The sequence below is a fragment of the Pecten maximus genome, chromosome 18, assembly GCF_902652985.1.
Source record: "Pecten maximus chromosome 18, xPecMax1.1, whole genome shotgun sequence".
Lineage (NCBI taxonomy): Eukaryota > Metazoa > Mollusca > Bivalvia > Pectinida > Pectinidae > Pecten > Pecten maximus.
The window spans coordinates 29932443-29952759 of record NC_047032.1 but is presented as its reverse complement, the minus strand read 5'-3'; the positions used below and the strand labels follow the sequence as shown (position 1 = coordinate 29952759).

The window sequence follows — 20317 nt, the reverse complement described above, 5'->3', positions numbered from 1 at the left end:
TCTTTCCAAGACACAAGAAAATGTTCTGCTACATTGATATAACACGATTGGAAACTCTCGTTAAAATAACTTGAGCGAATATATCATTTCTTGTTATCACCGCACGAGTTTGGCGTCATATCGATGTCTCTATATAATATGTAACCCCTCCATACTATACAACATTATACATGAAAGATAAGTTGTATACACTCGGTTTATAAAAAGGCACCGCCTGGTTGCTACACACGTACATATAACCACTTCTGGTATTTTAGCTCACCTGGACCGAAGGTCCGGTGAGCTTATGCCATGGCGTGGCGTCCGTCCGTCCGTCGTCCGTCAACATTTGCTTTAAATCGCTACTAGTCATAAAGGTGTGTTCTCCATTTGCCCACTTTTTTTAGAACAAAGAAAAGTGTATACATAGGAGAACAATGGAAAACCAATTATAGTCAGTTCCATAATAATTTTACCTGTGTTTACCTGTATGATTTACCTGTGCTAAAAAGTGGGCAAAAAGAGAGGTATATTTATGTACCCGAGAAGTGGGGAAAATAACACTAAGTTATAGTATTTTTTTTTAATTTTATCATTTATTCGTGAATTTAATTAACATCAGCTTGGATAACGACCGGAATTCTCTTTACATAAACATAGATAGTAGATAGGTAAACGAAATTTAAATGCTGACATAAATTTTGAATTGTACAACATCAAATGAAAATACATCTTATTACTTTTAATATTAAACATTAATAGCTTTTAAACAATTTTTTTTTTTCATATAAAGTACTGTATATTTAAATATAAATACTTATAAACAGGTACATTGCGCCTCATAAATAACAACAAAATAATAATACTGTAATCAATGTGTATTTTTTCCTATATAAAGTACTGCATAAAATTATACATGTAGCTACTTATATCTTATAGTTCCTTATAGGTATGAGCCATGTAGCACAGGTAACACAGGTGAAAATCACAGGTAAATCACAGGTAAAAAAAAGGTGAACTACTTTGAAATAGACTATAATCCCTATCACAACATTTTCCCCATATTGTGATTTTAAAAAGTGGATTTACCAGTAGTGTCTTGGTTTTATTTTTCAAACTGTTGAGATATCCATCCCATAACCATGTATGTAATAAACTTATAAATTTCAGCTTTAATTTTTCTGACCGACAGGTCTAGTCTCTCTTAATACACACTATATTTGTGTATACTATGTCAATTTTTATTGTGTGCTATGTTAGCATATATGTACATTACACTTTGATAGTGTTTTAATTTATTCTTTCACGACGCCTGTGAGAGTTACAAGAGTCCATTATTAAACGATTAATTTAGTATTAATATGAAACTGTGATAGATCTACATATTTAAATGTGTAACAATTTATGCATGTTCTGTGATCATATTAATTTTACTATTGTTTGTCGCAAGAATAGCACTACAGTGCTAATGTTGTCTTGTTTTATAATATTTGACTTTAAACAAAATGTCTTGACTCTTGACTCTTGAACCATGTATAGCTTCGCAGGACGTTAAGGGATAAACACAATCCTGATATATTAGTAGGGTCTTTCCCCACCCCAAGGGACTTAGTTTCTTTAAATGCATTCTAAAAACAATCCTTTTAATATCCTTAGAGAGTCTGGATTTCATTTCTGGGTTATTTCTTTAAAGCAATTGAGATCCCAAAACTATAACCATATATACATGTAGCATTGTTCGAGATTGACAAATAAAGCTATTAATGAAAATTATTTTGACGTTTGGTCAAATCCAACCAGGTGAGCGAAACAGGCCCCATGGGCCTCTTGTTTCTATGTATACTTGGTCTCGTTTGACCAGACGCTTGATTACTATAAATTAGACTGGATAAGTTCCGAAGGTATTTATTGTTGTGACCTGGTCCTTCATAAACGACATTTACATATACGACGAAATGCAGATGTAATTAGAACGATTGGCATCGTCCTACATGGTAATAACTTCATGTACAGTGACAACAGTACAGTTATATAGGTATCCAGTGTTTATCTGACCACAGTGACAACAGTACAGTTATATAGGTATCCAGTGTTTATCTGACCACAGTGACAACAGTACAGTTATATAGGTATCCAGTGTTTATCTGACCACAGTGACAACAGTACAGTTATATAGGTATCCAGTGTTTATCTGACCACAGTGACAACAGTACGGTTATATAGGTATCCAGTGTTTATCTGACAACAGTGACAACAGTACGGTTATATAGGTATCCAGTGTTTATCTGACCACAGTGACAACAGTACAGTTATATAGGTATCCAGTGTTTATCTGACCACAGTGACAACAGTACAGTTATATAGGTATCCAGTGTTTATCTGACCACAGTGACAACAGTACAGTTATATAGGTATCCAGTGTTTATCTGACCACAGTGACAACAGTACAGTTATATAGGTATCCAGTGTTTATCTGACCACAGTGACAACAGTACAGTTATATAGGTATCCAGTGTTTATCTGACCACAGTGACAACAGTACGGTTATATAGGTATCCAGTGTTTATCTGACAACAGTGACAACAGTACGGTTATATAGGTATCCAGTGTTTATCTGACCACAGTGACAACAGTACAGTTATATAGGTATCCAGTGTTTATCTGACCACAGTGACAACAGTACAGTTATATAGGTATCCAGTGTTTATCTGACCACAGTGACAACAGTACAGTTATATAGGTATCCAGTGTTTATCTGACCACAGTGACAACAGTACAGTTATATAGGTATCCAGTGTTTATCTGACCACAGTGACAACAGTACAGTTATATAGGTATCCAGTGTTTATCTGACCACAGTGACAACATTACGTGGCTAGTGTTTATGGATATTGTTTCATTTTGTATTAAATTAATATCAATCAACGAGTATGAGGAATTGTATTTTTTGTAGGTGCTATTTTATCCCGAACTTACATTTTTGTAGGTACTATTTTATCCCGAACTTACATTTTTGTAGGTACTATTTTATCCCGAACTTTTGTGGTGTTTTAATTCTATCGGCCGGTAAGGTACGTCCTATCTAATGGAGTACTCACTTTACCAACAGTTCGTTACTAACGCCTAGCTGGCCTAAGTAATTCCGGCTCGTGTGTCCCCAGGGTATCCCAGCACGCGTTAAGCACGTGCTAATCTGTACCTCAACATGATATTGATTTACAAAGGTGATCCCTCCCCCCGGGCGTGTGTGGAGGGTATATACATACAAAACCAATCAGTTCTGGGTTCTCTGAGATAACGACGTATACCGGTCAGATATCGAAATCTGTTCACAACTCTCTTCATCAGTAGCCACCTGTGATGGCAGGTCAAAGGTCATACTCCAATTACTAGAGGTCGAACACCTAATGTTGCCATGGATACCGGCACCTGAAATCCCTGTAGATCGTTGAAGACTGTGCGTTATTGAGTTCGTATCAGTTCTGTTCGAGGCCCTTCAGGAAACGCCTGTGAGTATTTCCACACAATGCTGCCTGGTGATCGCGGTGCCATTCCTTGTCTAGATGTCTGCTTTCGTAAGATATAGAGCAAGGCCGAATTGGAAAATGTCTATTTCATCTACAGACAAGCGGTGGTTTGGTTAAGTGGTTTCGCGGGGACACTCAAATCCAGCTGGATCTAAATTCATGTTGAAAGTAACATCAACACTGCACACGTTCCAGTATCTAAACTCATGTCTAAACACTGATGTCAATTCACGGTAATTGGGTTTGGAGTTCCATTTCACCCGAAACATTGTTATTTGCACAGAAGGAATTATTTCGTATGAAAATAATGACCCTCTGGTTGATACATCAGCTGCCGTGAGAATAGCTTCCCTACATGCAGACAAAGCATTGTGCATACGGAATGTAATAACGAAGCATATAGCTGTGAAAACAGCGGCCAATAGAGTGTTTAATGAGTGTTTGTGAGATATCAAGGAAATCGCAATGTTCATGATTAATGTGATAAATGATATTACCATCAACTGTGGCAGTGTGGTGTGCTGAAAATATACCTTGTCAAAGTATGTCGGATTTCAAAAACCGAAAACAGAAGTAGGCATTGAGATAACTCTTTGTCAAAGTCTGCGAGGCGTCCAAAAGCGAAAGTAGGAGTCGTTACTGAAAATATTTTGTCAAACGGTGGAGTATGCGTTTGTGTGTGGGGCATCGAGATACAGGTAATGTATTTGACTATATACTATATACGTAAGGTGTAAAATTAGGGTGATAGCTTCTAAAACTTGTCTCACATTTTACCTAATACATCATGTATAATCATCATTTGGTCTAATTATTGTCTCTCTACCCTATGTCGTGATAATTTGAATGATGACAAGTGGTGCTACTGTTATATTCCATCCTCTAGCGCCAAAGTCGCCATAACAACCATTAGCTGTTATTGTTCACGTCGGAGGAGACAATGGTGACCAGCCAGTGCCATTCCAAAACGAAGGCATTGGGAGACAGTGCTTAATAATCTGGGTCAAAGAAAAAGGCGCCTAATAGCCCGGGTAACTCATAAGAATTGGCGCCATGTGACAGAGCGCAAAATATCTCGGATAACTCATCAGAAATGTCGCCTTGGGACAGAAAACCAAATAGTCATGGGCATAATTACGGGCGCCTTGAGAGAAAAAAACACAGATGAATAGAATCGGCCCTCGTGAGAGAACGAAAAATAAACATAATGATAAAATCTGGCGCCCTGGGACAGAGGGGGATAAAATCTGGCGCCCTGGGACAGAGGGGGATAAAATCTGGCGCCCTGGGACAGAGGGGGATAAAATCGGGCGCCCTGGGACAGAGGGGATAAAATCGGGCGCCCTTGGACAGAGCGCCGAATAGAATGAAAACCAATGACATAAAATTGACACATTTGGTGTGCCAAACAGGGCAAAATTAAGAGAAAAGATTGCATTAAGGGTTATCTATATAGGAGAATGGTGTTGAATTCCAAACACAAATAAATATCTAAAGATATGCACAATAATAGTCATGTAATATACCAAAATGTTTGTTTGGACATGTAGTATCTTCAATTCACCAATAATTTGCTGTACAATATAAACATTATATAAAATACTAGAAGTTGATAAAGCTACTTCTGTTAAATTGCACCATAGTAGGAATTTATAGGTTTGTAAAATATCACTGTTTTACTGGTTCGCTGTTTAGATGTCCCTTAAAGAATTGCGTGAATGTCTCCTGAGCAGACGACACAGACAATAACCTATTTGAGGGTCTCCGTACGATTCTGTATTGCTATATAGTAGGTCAATTGGTGATATACCACGAGTCAACGTCTGTCATTTTAAGGTAATGTGTTTACGTGTATTGTTTGTCACAAACATATGTGTGAACGAATTTTAAATTGTCCTCGCTTCAAAATGACCCTGACTGTTTACCGGGCGATAAACCCAGCAAACAAACAAAACAAGCCAGAAGTAAGTAAGTCTACTGACATTTTGTATGGAAATCTAGTGGTAAAGTCTCACCAGCAGTGGACCTCTCGGAAACTACTGGGAGTATTACCCGCTTCCAGGCCGGACAGGGCAGTGGTTATTACATATTTACTGACGTGTTGAACAATCGGAACGCCTCGGCCGATTCGCTACGGTCACCTAAATAATTTATTGCTCTATGATGTGATTATTTCTGGCGGTAAATTGCACCGATTTGCTACATATTCATCCACTCCACACATCAAATCCTTTTATGAAATGCATTGTAATCGGGCGAGTTGTTCCGAATGAGGATGAAGAGAGAGATTTATACGACGCGATCGAGAAACTTTGATCATGCTTAAACTGCTTCCACGAGACTAGATTGGACTGCCTGTCGTAGTTTTTCTACTTTCCGCTAGGCTTCGCCTTGAAAACACAGTCTTCATGAGCGAGCCTAGCGGAGAAAAATGGTACTAAGACAGTTAATTCAGCGTGGGAAGAGAGCTCTAATCAGGGAAGATAACTCCCCGATTTTCACTACACTGCCCGTATCAAAATTTAAAAATAAACATGATACTCAGCACGCTGTGCGTTTAATTAGATTAAGCATGACATATTGGTATAACTCCCCTAAAGCACAGTCTAGCTGGTATACTCCCTGTTAACTTCATTACCGATATTGTCCTGGAATATGTATAGATCCGGCAATATTGCCAGTAGTTCGTTATACGTGTGCTTGTCTGAGATGAAGCTTAGAGTCGTGGATGCTGTTGTTTAATGACTGTATCTCTCTTATCTTGATTGGGGATTAAGGTCGTAGATTTAATTTACATAATATACACGAAAATCGTATTCCCAATCTTGATTCGATTCCAAGATGTGAGATCTGGCGGTATATAAATAGAATCTACGGGTTGGCATTTCATACACTGAAGAGGTTTTACGATCCCAAATTTTATAGGAAATATTATAACTGAACATAAGAAAGTCGCAAAAAACAGTAATTCGCTAGTGAAATATTCCTGGCATAACTTATATCAACAAAATACTTGCTTCTTACGATCGTCTTATGTTATATGGTACCCTAGGAAACGTGTGTAAATGACACTAATCCATATTGCATTCATAGCGCTATGAAGTTGATTTCTTCCTAAAATGTTAATTTATTATTTTGCATCTGTTATGTAACATCCGTTGATAGTATCAGATGATTTTCTTGATAAACAACATTTTTTTTCAATGTGGGGCCGCATTGTCTTTTCTTTTCTACGAAAAAAAACCCCCAATATTTAATGCAACATATTTAGGGTAGATGGACTATGGTATTACACTAATGCTTGGTTAAGTCATTCCAATGTTACCACCCAGATTATATTATTGAGAACAGACTTGCACTAGATTGACGCAATGACATATATAGAAGACGCTTGTCCTTCCGGAACACATGGTTTTATCTCTGTTGTACTTTTCCCGTGGTCTCTGTTCACTTCTGTTTCTTTTAGACTCATTCTTTATCGATGATGAGCTAAAATTACAGTTCCTTTACACGTGAAGGGCGCCTATAAGATCGGGGTCACATCAACGTGAAACTTTGTGGCCAAAGATCATTCTATATATAGAAAACGGCGTGTTCGTATTACCGATAACATCAACATGGCGGGAGGTCTATTCGACCAAGTACTAGTTATTCTTTTTGTTACCAACGCCAAACATATCCAGTAACATTTATTTAGTTAGTACTATGTAGCTGTGTATTCACCATATCGCCCACGATGGCAAGTAAACAAATAGAATTGTACTTTCAAAGTACCCATTAGCGGATATCCATCGGCAATGTACACGAATAGTATCCCGTTTCATAAGGAGGTATATAACAAATTTGACAAAAATCCTAACAGTTCTTCCCAAAAAATAATGATAACATCCTTCAAAATTTTCAAAATTCAACGCGGCCACTTGTCTTGGCTAAATCTGGGTACGACTCATATGCGCTAAAAATGTAATAAGCAGAACTTTTGATTGTGTCGTTTACAATGACAGATATATTTCACAAGTGTTGCTAGTAAATGGTATATCTGTGACAGACGTGGTTGTTCGGATCGTTAAATGGATGTTTTTTCATGTCATTTACACGTGCGCGTCCATCAATAGAGATGATCACATTGACACATCCCTGATACAATCATATCGCGACTTTCTGAAGACTTCGAAGTCCAACTTCCGGTGGAGCCAACGAAATTGGATTAAACCGCTGTAACATATATACATTTGTGTTTGCGGGAGAGATAACATCACAATAGGATGAGAAGGGGAGGAGTTAATATGCTTTAGTAAGTCCTCTATCTTACTGGATCTAGTCGAAATCTTACAAGATACGGTATTATTATAACAAGCGCCTCTGGTAAGGATTCAGGGTAATAACCCCGTGACCAGAAACACGGACATCATTTTAAGGAATAGTATCATTTGTCAATTTAATTTCTGAAAACTCGATTATTTCACATGTTGAAGCAGGCAATAACAGATATAAAGGTCAAAGACAGTATTTGAAGAAGTGTCAATTCAAACATGAAATATTTATTTCTAATATGAAACATTTTAAAGTTATTTTTTTCTCTTACGTTATATTTGTATTGAAACGAAAACTAATTTTGATATTTTGGATAAGGTGATGAATTAAGTGAATCAATTGTTTAGGTCGATTATTTCTCAGCAGCTGAGTCAGCTGTAATAAGGATCACACTTGGTGCCTACTCAATGTACATTGTAATAGGTGTAACTATCTCCTCCCAACCTCGAGGGAATCCAGTTATCTAGACAATAACCTGGTCATCTCCCAGAATCTCCAGGGAACATTGATCCGTGGATTTCCCGGAAGCTGTGTTCGGATATATAACGCCCTTGTAATATTGCAGAATGGCATTCATGTTGACATTAATGACATAATGTATGTACATACTTAACTGGAATAGTTTGTGGCAGGTTACAGTGATACCATAATACAAATTATTAGAATCCACGCCCGTCGCATCCAGCACCTTCTATCTATAGTAACCGCTGTGTTATATTTACACAGTCAAAAATACCGTAAATTATCATTTAAATATTTCCAAGGTTGACCTATTCCAAGAACCTCTGATTACAAGATTCGTCAATTTGATTAAATGATTGGTTCCTTATTTCTAACCCTTAATCTGTAGATGATGCCTTTTAATGTCATTTTCGCCACACACAGTTTCTATCACAAAGATTCATATTATGTTGTATGTACAATTTGGTATTCTCTTTCATCTTCTTTTGGACAACAATCTTATTATTTGACTCGGCATGATAATGTTCATGAGAGATCTGACCTGATATAGACTGAATGCGAAGGAGGCCCATACCATGTATATATTAAGACAGTAAAAAGGCGATTTTGTCGCAAGAATGTCAAGCTATTATCTGCGTTTTCACCAAACTGGCAATTAAGATTTATTTTGTTTTCATGTTTTAAAAAAACCCAGACGTTCCGGGAGGGTAAGTGTCTTTAGCCTAATCGACGACAGCAGTTCTATGTCACTTCACGTTCTCAAAATGAATTAAGTGTGTTGAAAACAAACTGAAAACTAGACATATCAGCAAGCGTCGAACAAGTCCAAGTTGTTATCTTAACAAGCAAGAAAAACAAAACATTTCCCTGTGAAACCACGATGACAGCTAAAAAACGTCCTTGTAATCTCGCGATCTCTGTTAACCTGATGTTGTAAGCAGACATTGCTACGTCTTAGAGCGTGTTCTGGACAGTATCATGGACATGCAATGCACTTAAAGCGGCATGTGGTAATTTAAATACAAAACGCCCGAACCTATGATGGCTGTCTTTAATGAAAGCAAGCGTGTTTTTTTTTATAGAAATTCCTCGAATTGGAATTTTGGCTCCCAATAACAAGAGGAGAAATGCGGTTTTATCTTTTTAAAGAAATTAAAAACATTCTCCTGATGTCACTTAGGTTTTGAAAAAAAAACTATGTTAACTTCGTTTTTAACATGTACTCCCAAAAATGAAAATGAAAGTTAACCTTTATTAAACGTCGTTTACAATTTCAACAGAAACAAGAGTTCTGTCGAACTTTTATAACGGGGCCGCTAAGGGAACAATGTTGTTTTGAACGTTTAGGAAAATCCACGGGGGTGGGGGGAACCAAAGTCGTATCAGTGGGGAAACGGCTAACCCAAAAGACATCATCCGCTGCCGCTAGTGTGTCTCGAACCCATGTTCTGAGGGACAGTAGTCTGAAGAGCACTCTTGGCTATACTCACCGTGACAGCATTCTAGTGCTTTACTGATTCACCAAATGACAGGTGCGAACTTACATAATATATTTATTTACCCAGATGTTTATTGGGCTTTGATCTTTGGTATCCTTCATCATTTTTTGTATGTAGTCACTTTTAACTTACTTGAACATTTCCCCGTAGAGACGTCTGTCCGTCAGCACTTTAATTTCCGGATATTTCATCAGAATCCAGAAACTTAACGTGCTGATGTAAAGTGAAAAGCAGATGCATGCTAGGGGTTTAAACAGTTTCTAAGGTCAAAGATCGCTGTTACTAAATATAGAATCGGGAATATAATGCCAACAATATACTCTCTTTGGCTCTACATGTGATACACTATGAAATATACATGCGCATTGAGGTAGAAAAAGTTTTTAAGGTCAAGGCCAAGGTCGTTGTTGCTAAAAGTAGAACCAGGAATATACTGAGTGAAGGGCTACAACATTTGTCTAAATGAATAGACTTAGCCTTCTCTAATTAAAATGAAGAGGTATTCTACTAAGCAGTCACGTAAATGTCATAACATAAGACTGGTCTGGCTTGTCGATTTACCATTATTTTTCTTTGTGTGTAAGAACATTTGTCTTTGGTACATGTTGCGCCAACGACAGACAAGAACAATCAGCCTGGTTTATATCTCTACCTAAGTTCCAGGATAAAAATAACATCATTTTTGTCGGCTGATATCTTCTTCCTCGTTATTTTGTTACGAAATAACGATAATTATTCTATTTTCCCCACGGACGGAAGAACGAAGATTATTGTTATCTCGCGCGGCGGGGCGGAATATTTGGGTCGATGAACAGCGACTTTATTTACCCGTTATTTCGAGCTTCGTGTTTTACTTTGTTAAGTTGCCGCGAAATGACGATGTTTTGTGGGGTATGAAGACGATACATGTACTTATAAATATTTCGCTGCGAAATAACAAAATAGCACTTACCAATCCCTTCCTATGAAGGCTGAGCACGTTTGCTGTTGTGTTTATCTAAAATTGTCTAGTATGTCAAAGATGGTCAATGTGAGGTTCAATAAACACTGTCAACCTTGAACCTGGAGTGTAAATAGATTTCTATAATAATGTGAGGGTTGTCATAAACGACTTTAAATGTCACAAGAGGGGGGTATCAAAACGGAAGGAAGGGTGTAAAAAATCACATAAAACAGGCTCCAGACTGCTCCCCGTAGAGACATATGTTTCTAGCACACACGACAAGTGTTACGCTAACCTACATCAGTGGAAGGTTAGAAGTATAGGCAGTGATATTCTACAATATTGTCCACGCGTTATTGAAGGCATGGAGTTTAGTTTACAATCACCACGCGTGCGATATCTACATATACATTTATCAATCAAGTAATTATGGAATGTTTATCCGATATCATCAAAGATACGTGTGTTGTGAGTATTCAAGCTGCTTTAGCTGTATTGACATTTGTAATGACATAAAACTATTTCCTGTTCCTCATTAACTTTACTACAAATTCTGCTGACGTCATCTGTACTTGCGGTCTTGCGGAAATAATTCTTCCAAAAGTAGCGACAATTGTGATGATCGCACGATGATCACATGTACACTGTATGTGTCTGTTTATGGTGATATGGTATATAAATATCACAACCATAATATAATTATTAAGTTTGATTATTATTGTCAATGTATTGAAAAAAAACAAATCTGTTTTGAAAATTTAATATATTTAACAAATATTGCATGGCACTGAGGGCAATATGGGAGTTTATGGACTGGTCAGTCACCCAAATATATGTATATGGACCGAAGCGAAGCTGAGGTCCATATACATATATTTGGGTGACTGACCAGTCCATAAACTCCCATATTGCCCGAAGTGACATGCAATATTTGTTATATTATACCGAATATGACCAACATGACATGGAAAAAATAAACAACAAGTTGTTCTTAATCATTAAACATTTAATTTGAAACAAACAAAACGATGCAAAAATACAGGGTGTTCCTTACTCACTCACTTACTTACTCAGGTATTCACTGCGTATTTAGTTGCTTGTTTGGTATTGATGGAGTCCTTCGCATCGGTTATCGAAACAAGTTCGGTTTCGTCCAAGGACGCAAATCTATCACTGCCAGACGCCATTTCGCTCAGTGTCTGAAATGATGACGTCATAATATGACGACGTCAACTTGGTATTATGACGTCATTTTCATATAGCGTCGGCCCGGAGTCAAGGACTTCGGCCCTTGACTCCGGGCCATATACTATATATGGACCGGAGCAACTACTAGACTCAAATAGGCACTTAAATGAATGAGGTATAATATATATATATATATACAAGTAATATCACAATCATAATATAATTATTAAGTTTGACTATTATTGTCACTGTATTGAAAGAAAATCTCTTTTGAAAATGAGATATATGTATAAGTAATATCATAATTATTCAAAATGACAAGAAACTTAAGCGCCGTGTGGCACTGCCACAAATGACTGGGTCGGAAGTAATCTGCTGTACATGGTTTCATCTTATTCCGTGCTTATCTAGTTTTGTCGATTGCCCTTTAGAAATCAATGCCATCGCCCAATATCACCGCATTTTTGTTACCAGACGACACAAGCATGGAGTTATCGCCCCTTTCAAATACTATCCGACGTCTTTAAGGTCACCTTAGATGAAGTGTATTCAATTTCAATGAAATTGCAAAGGAACCTTCCATGGTCATGCTACATAGGAGTCAAATTCGAATATATATCAGAAATCTGGTGACTGTTCAAGCCAATTGTATATGTACTTTATAAGTATAGACAGCTTAAGCAAAACGTCGCATATAGTTAGACACAGGACCGAGACGGACCACTTCGTCGTGCCCATGTCCGTCATAGGGAGCGATCCGGCCCCGTGGACGTACTAGATGGATAGGTCGCCCTAGAGGGGATACAGGTACCAGCGGTGTCGACCACCGGCCCCCTTGCGTAGCCTGTATGCAGTCCATGAATACACAAATCAACCAGGAAAATGCCTGACCGATGACAAGCTTAAGATCATTTTCTCTTCCGTGACAGCGAGATAAAAAAAAGTAATGGCGATGATTAGACAAAACCAAGGATCGAAGTAAGCCGTACGGATAGCCTACACCATCATCTACGATTGACGGGACCTGTTTGATAATGTTCGTGGAAAATCAGGATTCATCCTTGTAATCGGAATCTCCACGAATGGATCGGGAAACAATGTCCACCAAATCATTCGAAGTAAGCAATGTCCATAACCTAACGATTTTATCGTGACAATGGTACACCTGATAACGCGTATGTTGACGACAACAAGACCAAGCTTGGACTGACAAAATCATCATCACTTTCATACAACAGGTCTGTTGTCGCGAGTAGGTTTACACGTGTCATACTTGTCACTGGGAGACCATACCATGCGATACAACTAATCAGGGTTTTCCATTTCTCAGTAAATGCCTGTTTTAAGTAATCCTGTGATAACGTCGTTAATTATTCCGCCGCACGAAGTGCCGCTCTGCTGGAATAAACCATGTATAAACGTAAGGATGACGCTAGCTGTTGGTATATGATGACGGAGCATCTCAAGTAGGTAATACCAACGAGAAAGTGTTTACTACTGTATCAATAAAAGTGTATTGTTTAACGACCAATCGGCTTTTGGAACATTTTAGGGCGCGTGATTTACTGAATAATTGCCTTAGTCTTACTCTTTTGGTCTCAAAGCAGAAAACGCAGAAAGGGAGAAGGGCAAAACTTGTCGCCCAATACAATATACAGCGAGATACAGCAGGCATATTTTCCTCTCTTGACGGTTTTTTAATTATGAGCATACACATGTACCAGGGATGACTGATTCAGTGTTTTAAGGGCAAGTTCAGTATTAATTGTTTATAGAAAACCGTCACCAATCCAGTGTCATCGCCTTACAAATTCCATTACCTGGTGTAGTTTATACCAAGGAGAACTCTATGGAAAAATATCAGGTCACAAACGTCATAGATACCGTTATATTTTTAATAGCAACCATTATATTGATTTGCATTTAGTAGGGTGTATTCCTATCTTAAACATTTTCTCATTATTTTTTGTCACATCTACACATTTCTCTGTATTAGCATGTCTTTCATATGTGTGCTGATATCTTTCGAGAGAACCAGATTGGTGAAGCGTGTCGGACAGATAACTTTCGAGAGAGCCAGATTGGTGAGGCGTGTCGGACATATAACTTTCGAGAGAGTCAGATTGGTGAAGCGTGTCGGATAGATATCTTTCGAGAGAACCAGATTGGTGAAGCGTGTCGGACAGATGACTGTCGAGAGAGTCAGATTGGTGAAGCGTGTCGGATAGATAACTGTCGAGAGAGTCAGATTAGTGAAGCGTGTCGGACAGATAACTTGAGAGAGAGCCAGATTGGTGAAGCGTGTCGGACAGATAACTGTCGAGAGAGCCAGATTGGTGAGTCGTGTCGGACAGATAACTGTCGAGAGAGCCAGATTAGTGAAGCGTGTCGGATAGATATCTTGAGAGAGAGCCAGATTGGTGAAGCGTGTCGGACAGTTTTATGGTCTGTATTACGACCGACATTACGTAAAGAAATCCATTTTCATTATTAAGTACGACGTATTGGTGCTCGTCGATATGTTCCTGTGCCTTTTAACACTCTTGTCATGATATTGGATGCATTATACGGTGCCAAAATGGCAGGCCGTATTCTACGACCTCTTAGGGCCTAGCTTTTCTTTCTACCATGATCTTTGATGCCTCGCTATTCCTACTACCACGACCTTTTCAGGCCTCGCTTTTCTTTCTACCACGACCTTTTCAGGCCTAGCTGTTCCTTCTACCACGACCTTTTGAGGCCTCGCTATTCCTTCTACCACGACCTTTGGGATCCTAGTTATTCCTTGTTCCACGACATTTGAGTGCCAAACTATTCAGTCTACAACGACCTTTGAGGAGTTCCCATTCCTTCTACCACGACCTTTTGAGGTCAAACCATTACTTTCACCATGAACTTTTCAGGCCTAGCTTTTCCTTCTACCACGATCTTTTGGAGCCTAGCTTTTCCTTCTACCACGATCTTTTGGAGCCTAGCTTATCTTTCTACCACGATCTTTTGGGGCCTAGCTTTTTCTTCTACCACGATCTTTTGGGGCCTAGCTTTTCCTTCTACCACGATCTTTTGGGGCCTAGCCTTTCCTTCTACCACGATCTTTTGGAGCCTGGCTTTTCCTTCTACCACGATCTTTTGGAGCCTAGCCTTTCCTTCTACCACGATCTTTTGGAGCCTAGATTTTCCTTCTACCACGACCTTTTGGAGCCTAGCTTTTCCTTCTACCACGATCTTTTGGAGCCTAGCTTTTCCTTCTTCCACGATCTTTTGGAGCCTAGCTTATCTTTCTACCACGATCTTTTGGAGCCTAGCTTTTCCTTCTACCGCGATCTTTTGGGGCCTAGCCTTTCCTTCTACCACGATCTTTAAGGGCCTATCTCTTTTACCACGACGTGTGAGGCCTTTTCCTTCTATCCTGATATTTGGAGACCTATTCCTTCCAACACGAACTCTGGAGGCGAAGCCTGCAATGATATATTTCACCGCGACCATGTGTGTACGGCAGTTCTAATGTGTTACTCGCCTAGCGACTGGTTGGTTTGTACCGTAACATTGTTTCGGCTCGTTTAGAAATTCTACGCCGGACGGGCCATGTAAATTACCCGAGATATAATTAGCTGTCAGTGATGCGTGGGTAGTCGTGTGTGCTAACGCACGTGCGTGGCACAGTTAATTAAGTAGTATATGTGTACGACGTACGTGTGTGTGTTTTTTTCGATAACTCTTTGGATTGAGGGAGGACGTTCAAGTCTATGAAGTAAGTCATGACGTATATTATTGTCTACCAGTATCTATAATTGATTGATTGGTGGGTTTATAAAGCTATGAACTACCAATATGTACGATGTCTGAATTCAAATCTATGTTGTTGCTCCATAATGACAGATTTATCTGCGAAATCTTACGTATATGTTATATATACAATATATATATATACAGGTCTTGGCATAGGTCTTGGTATATATATATACAATGTATGTTGTTTTCTCCTCGTTATTTCGATTTTGAGTTAGTATGATGGTTTCGTTGACCCTTGTGTGTTTCTGTACGACATGAAGACATTTTTACATGATTAGGAATGTTCTATCGTATTGGGATATATTAGGGTTAGGACGAAGTCAGGGACAAAGCAGCTGTTTGGTGTCCCTAACTTTACTGACGAGACCTAGAAGGACGAAACAACTGTATATTGTTCCTAGCATCACGGACGAGTCCTAGAACTGCTTAACAGCTGTATGGTGTCCCTAATTTCACTGACGCGTCCAAGAAGGACGAAACATATGTATGATGCACTTTTATATTCATCATTTGGCATACATACATGTTATCCTTCACTGAATTCATACTTACAGGTGTATTTTACTTCAGTGATATTTTTCAATATCTTTTGTAAAATCCTTTGAGAGTCGCAGTTTTGTCATAATTTGTAGATTAAGGATGGTTTTAGGCTGAGGTATATGTATTATAACCCTAAATTGTCAAGGATTTTGGACACGTATTCGCCCGCTAGTGTATTAACCAATTGTATGTATTATGAGGCAACTTATGTGGAAATACGCGAAATTATGAAATTTATTTTTCATGTCCTCTACTTGGAGACATGCAGGTGAAACGAAAAGTATGTTACACCTTTTGAAACCGTCTGAATAAGTTCTTACTTTTCTAATGCCTCATATTGCAATAACGAATTTCGCGTTTGAAGTTGAGCGTTCGCCCCTTTGAAGAAGGTCCTGGGGTGTGTTCTCCGGTTTTAATATACCGGCCTTAAAATCGTACTCAGTGCTCTCTGCTCAGCGCTGTCTATAATACATAACACTAGCCTGGAGCAGATCCCAAACACTTCAAAATATGTAGCATTTCAAACAGGAGAGTAAATTCAAATCTAGAGAATTTATCTTTTGAAAAGACACACTAATTGGAGAATTGAAAAGACGCAAATATTGGAGATGCATCTTTACTGAATGGTACCTTTCCATCCGTTTTCCTATGGACAGCGCCCGCTAAACGAAACTTTAAATTAATTGGAGACGTAGCACTTGTTATCCGGACTTAGAAGGGCTCTCTTTAAACAGCTTCCGTGTAAAGTTAGTTTGTACTGGTCTTTAAACAGCTTCCGTGTAAAGTTAGTTTGTACTGTAACCATGCCAACGGATCAGAATATATACACTTTGTTTTGATTTTTCATTTCAAATGAGGGCATTAAGTAATATTATGGAACATGAAAAAAGAACAATTTGACGTAACAAACGAGACAGAAAATGAATGACTAGCGACAAGGCACGGCAAACTTGAAGGTTTAATTACATTTCAATCTGACATGCCGACATGCATTTTGTATCGACACTACATTGTATGCGCGCTGGTTTTAGTGGAAGTACATGTACATCATGTAACTATCAGCGAAAAATATTGATAAACGAACTTGAACTAAGTGTTTACAATGTGGTATGCTCCAAAATTGGATACATATACTGAAATATCACCACATTTTACAAAAGCCTTTGTAATTTTGCATTGCGTCGCCTAGCTGGAACGTAGAAATTGATTTTGCGTTACATTTCAAAGCATTGTATAACAGCCGCGGGCTGCCATTCTAGTATGCCTGAGGGAATACCGCTTACCATCCACCTGCCGTCTAATTTTGCGTTTGGTATACGCCAACCCTTTGCCCAGTTTAATAAAGAAAAGCTGATGAATTTCAATTGTAATTCTATATATTGTAGAAGCACTGTCTTTTTTCATCAATACCCAACACGTTTTAAACATTAAATATTTATAAACTTCTACGCTATCAAGAGAAGTACAGTGTACACGAGTTCGGCATAACACTGGAGATCATCCTGAACTCATCGGATATTGGTAATTTCTCCGAGGAGTTCCGGATGCGCCAGATATTCGATCGAGTTCGGCATTTCTACCGGAATCAACTGAGATGTTTATCGCATTTTTAACAATATTTCTAACCATTAACTTTTAAAATGTTTGTTACACTCTACCAGGAAAATAACGGGATTTTTCAATCAATAAAAGACTGATTTTCTGTGCACGGTTGTATCCCCCCCCCCCCCCAAAAAAAAAAAACCCTACTGAATTATGCATTGGATCCTCTTACATCGGTTGGTATCAGGTATTATTCAGAGTGTAAATCGGTGCTTCTATTGATGTTGTCGTTGTATTGGATTTATATATGGGTGGATCTACAACTTTAATGAAATTAGGCGAATATGATCTCTCTACATTTTTTATTAAAAGTTTTCTAGATTGATATATTCCAAAGGGGCATTATCTCAACCAATCATTTATATAGTGGGCTTCGATGTTCCATTAGCGTTTTCTGTGATATTTAGATTTTATTTGGGTTAGATTGCATGTATATCAACACATTACATTAAACTGTAGTCTAGTCTAGTATTCTATCATGTAGTACTTGTGTTTTACGTTAAATGATTTACATATGTCTATGTTTAAACAATGGTTATTACCTGTAATTAATCTTTATTTATTTACGACACAGTTTCTGTCTTCCCTATATTGATTGAGATCGTTATATTTACATTTGCTCCGCATTTCCCCATTGACACAATGCTTAGAGGCAGTTGCCACCATACGCCTATAACACGCAGTGCCTCGGGCTATAACACCCAGTGGGTCATGTGACATTAAAAAAAGGCGGGATTTTTTTTTTTGGTTCAGTTTTTTTCAAAGTTGATGGAAATGGTAAGACAATGTAAATATAAGTATTGAACAGTGGTTTAAATGTTGTTATAGTCGATATGGCAGCAAGATGTATGGTGGGCAAATGTAGCATGGGAACCCTAACAGGTTCCCATGCCATTTGCCCACCATACATCTTGCTGCCATATCGACTATAACAACATTAAAACCTCTGTTCATTGCTTAAATATTTCCACTGATATATTAATATTATAGTACATGTAGATATTATCGTTACCATTAAGTTGACACTTTCTTCCTAATGTCTTCATTGACATCTCCTTATTTTTCTACCTAAGTTCGCCCCTATGAGGAAGGCTTTGAGCTGTCATTATTGATGGTGCGAGTATATTGGACCGAGAGAGATATCATATTAATTTGCTTGTAACATGACATTCCTTTGTCAGTATAATGGACCGGGAGAGATGTCATATCAATTTGCTTGTGACATGACATTCCTTTGTCAGTGTAGTGGACCGGGAGAGATGTCATTTTAATTTGCTTCTGACATAACACGGTGCCATTATAATTGAGAGGGCGAGATGGCAATGTGCCTGTGACATGACATTAAGGAAATTACTAAGTCGATAGAGTAATCGTTTAACTTGCCTCGTTAAATTCGGCAGTTTCCTTAAAAGATCTTGATACCCACGGGGAACTGTCTATAGGTATTTTGATCTATCTTTTGTCAAGCTAAGAGTTCGATGACGAAACCTTCTGTATTCGGGATGGGACACCTATCTTAGTTTATGTAAGGGTATATACCCTAAAACGTCCAATTAATAGTTAAATAATTTCTCAGGTCATTGTGTTACAACAAAATACAAGACATGCGTGGACTATTTCATTCTGTAGGTCACACTATTGTGTGTTTTTGTTAGTTACTTACACCTGTTCTTGTGCGTAAAGACTATAACGGGAGCCGCGATACCTCAGTCGGCTCGAGCGTTGGTCGTAACCTCAGGTGAGGGGCCGCGATACCTCAGTGGGTTAGAGCGTCGGTAGTAACCTCAGGTGAGGGGCCGCGATAGCTCAGTCGGCTCGAGCGTTGGTCGTAACCTCAGGTGAGGGGCCGCGATACCTCAGTCGGTTAGAGCGCCGGCCGTAACGTCAGGTGAGGGGCCGCGATAGCTCAGTAAGTTAGAGCGTCGGTAGTAACCTCAGGTGAGGGGCCGCGATAGCTCAGTCGGCTCGAGCGTTGGTCGTAGCCTCAGGTGAGGGGCCGCGATAGCTCAGTAGGTTAGAGCGCCGATCGTAACCTCAGGTGAGGGGCCGCGATACCTCAGTAGGTTAGAGCGCCGGTCGTAACCTCAGGTGAGGGGCCGCGATAGCTCAGTCGGCTCGAACGTTGGTCGTAACCTCAGGTGAGGGGCCGCGATAGCTCAGTCGGCTCGAGCGTTGGTCGTAACCTCAGGTTAGGGGCCGCGATAGCTCAGTAAGTTAGAGCGCCGGTTGTAACCTCAGGTGAGGGGCCGCGATAGCTCAGTCGGTTAGAGCGCCGGTTGTAACCTCAGGTGAGGGGCCGCGATAGCTCAGTCGGCTCGAGCGTTGGTCGTAACCTCAGGTGAGGGGCGGCGATTGCTCTGTCGGTTAGAGCGCCGGTCGTAACCTCAGGTGAGGGGCCGCGATACCTCAGTCGGTTAGAGCGCCAGTCGTAACCTCAGGTGAGGGGCGGCGATAGCTCAGTCGGCTCGAGC

At 39.2% G+C, this 20317-nt stretch overlaps 1 protein-coding gene across 2 annotated transcripts in view; it reads left to right on the top strand.

Annotated features, from left to right (window-relative positions):
- The window catches only part of LOC117316789 (myosin-16-like), a 98240-nt gene that overhangs the window by 32241 nt on the left and 45682 nt on the right, over positions 1-20317 (top strand). The window contains exon 1 of one of the 2 annotated variants that reach the window (XM_033871558.1): positions 4102-4204. The exons of the other annotated variant lie outside the window; for it this stretch is intronic. The gene's annotated coding sequence lies outside the window, so the exon portion shown is untranslated. Of the gene's footprint in view, positions 1-4101; positions 4205-20317 lie in introns of those variants that run through there. 2 annotated transcript variants of the gene reach the window in all.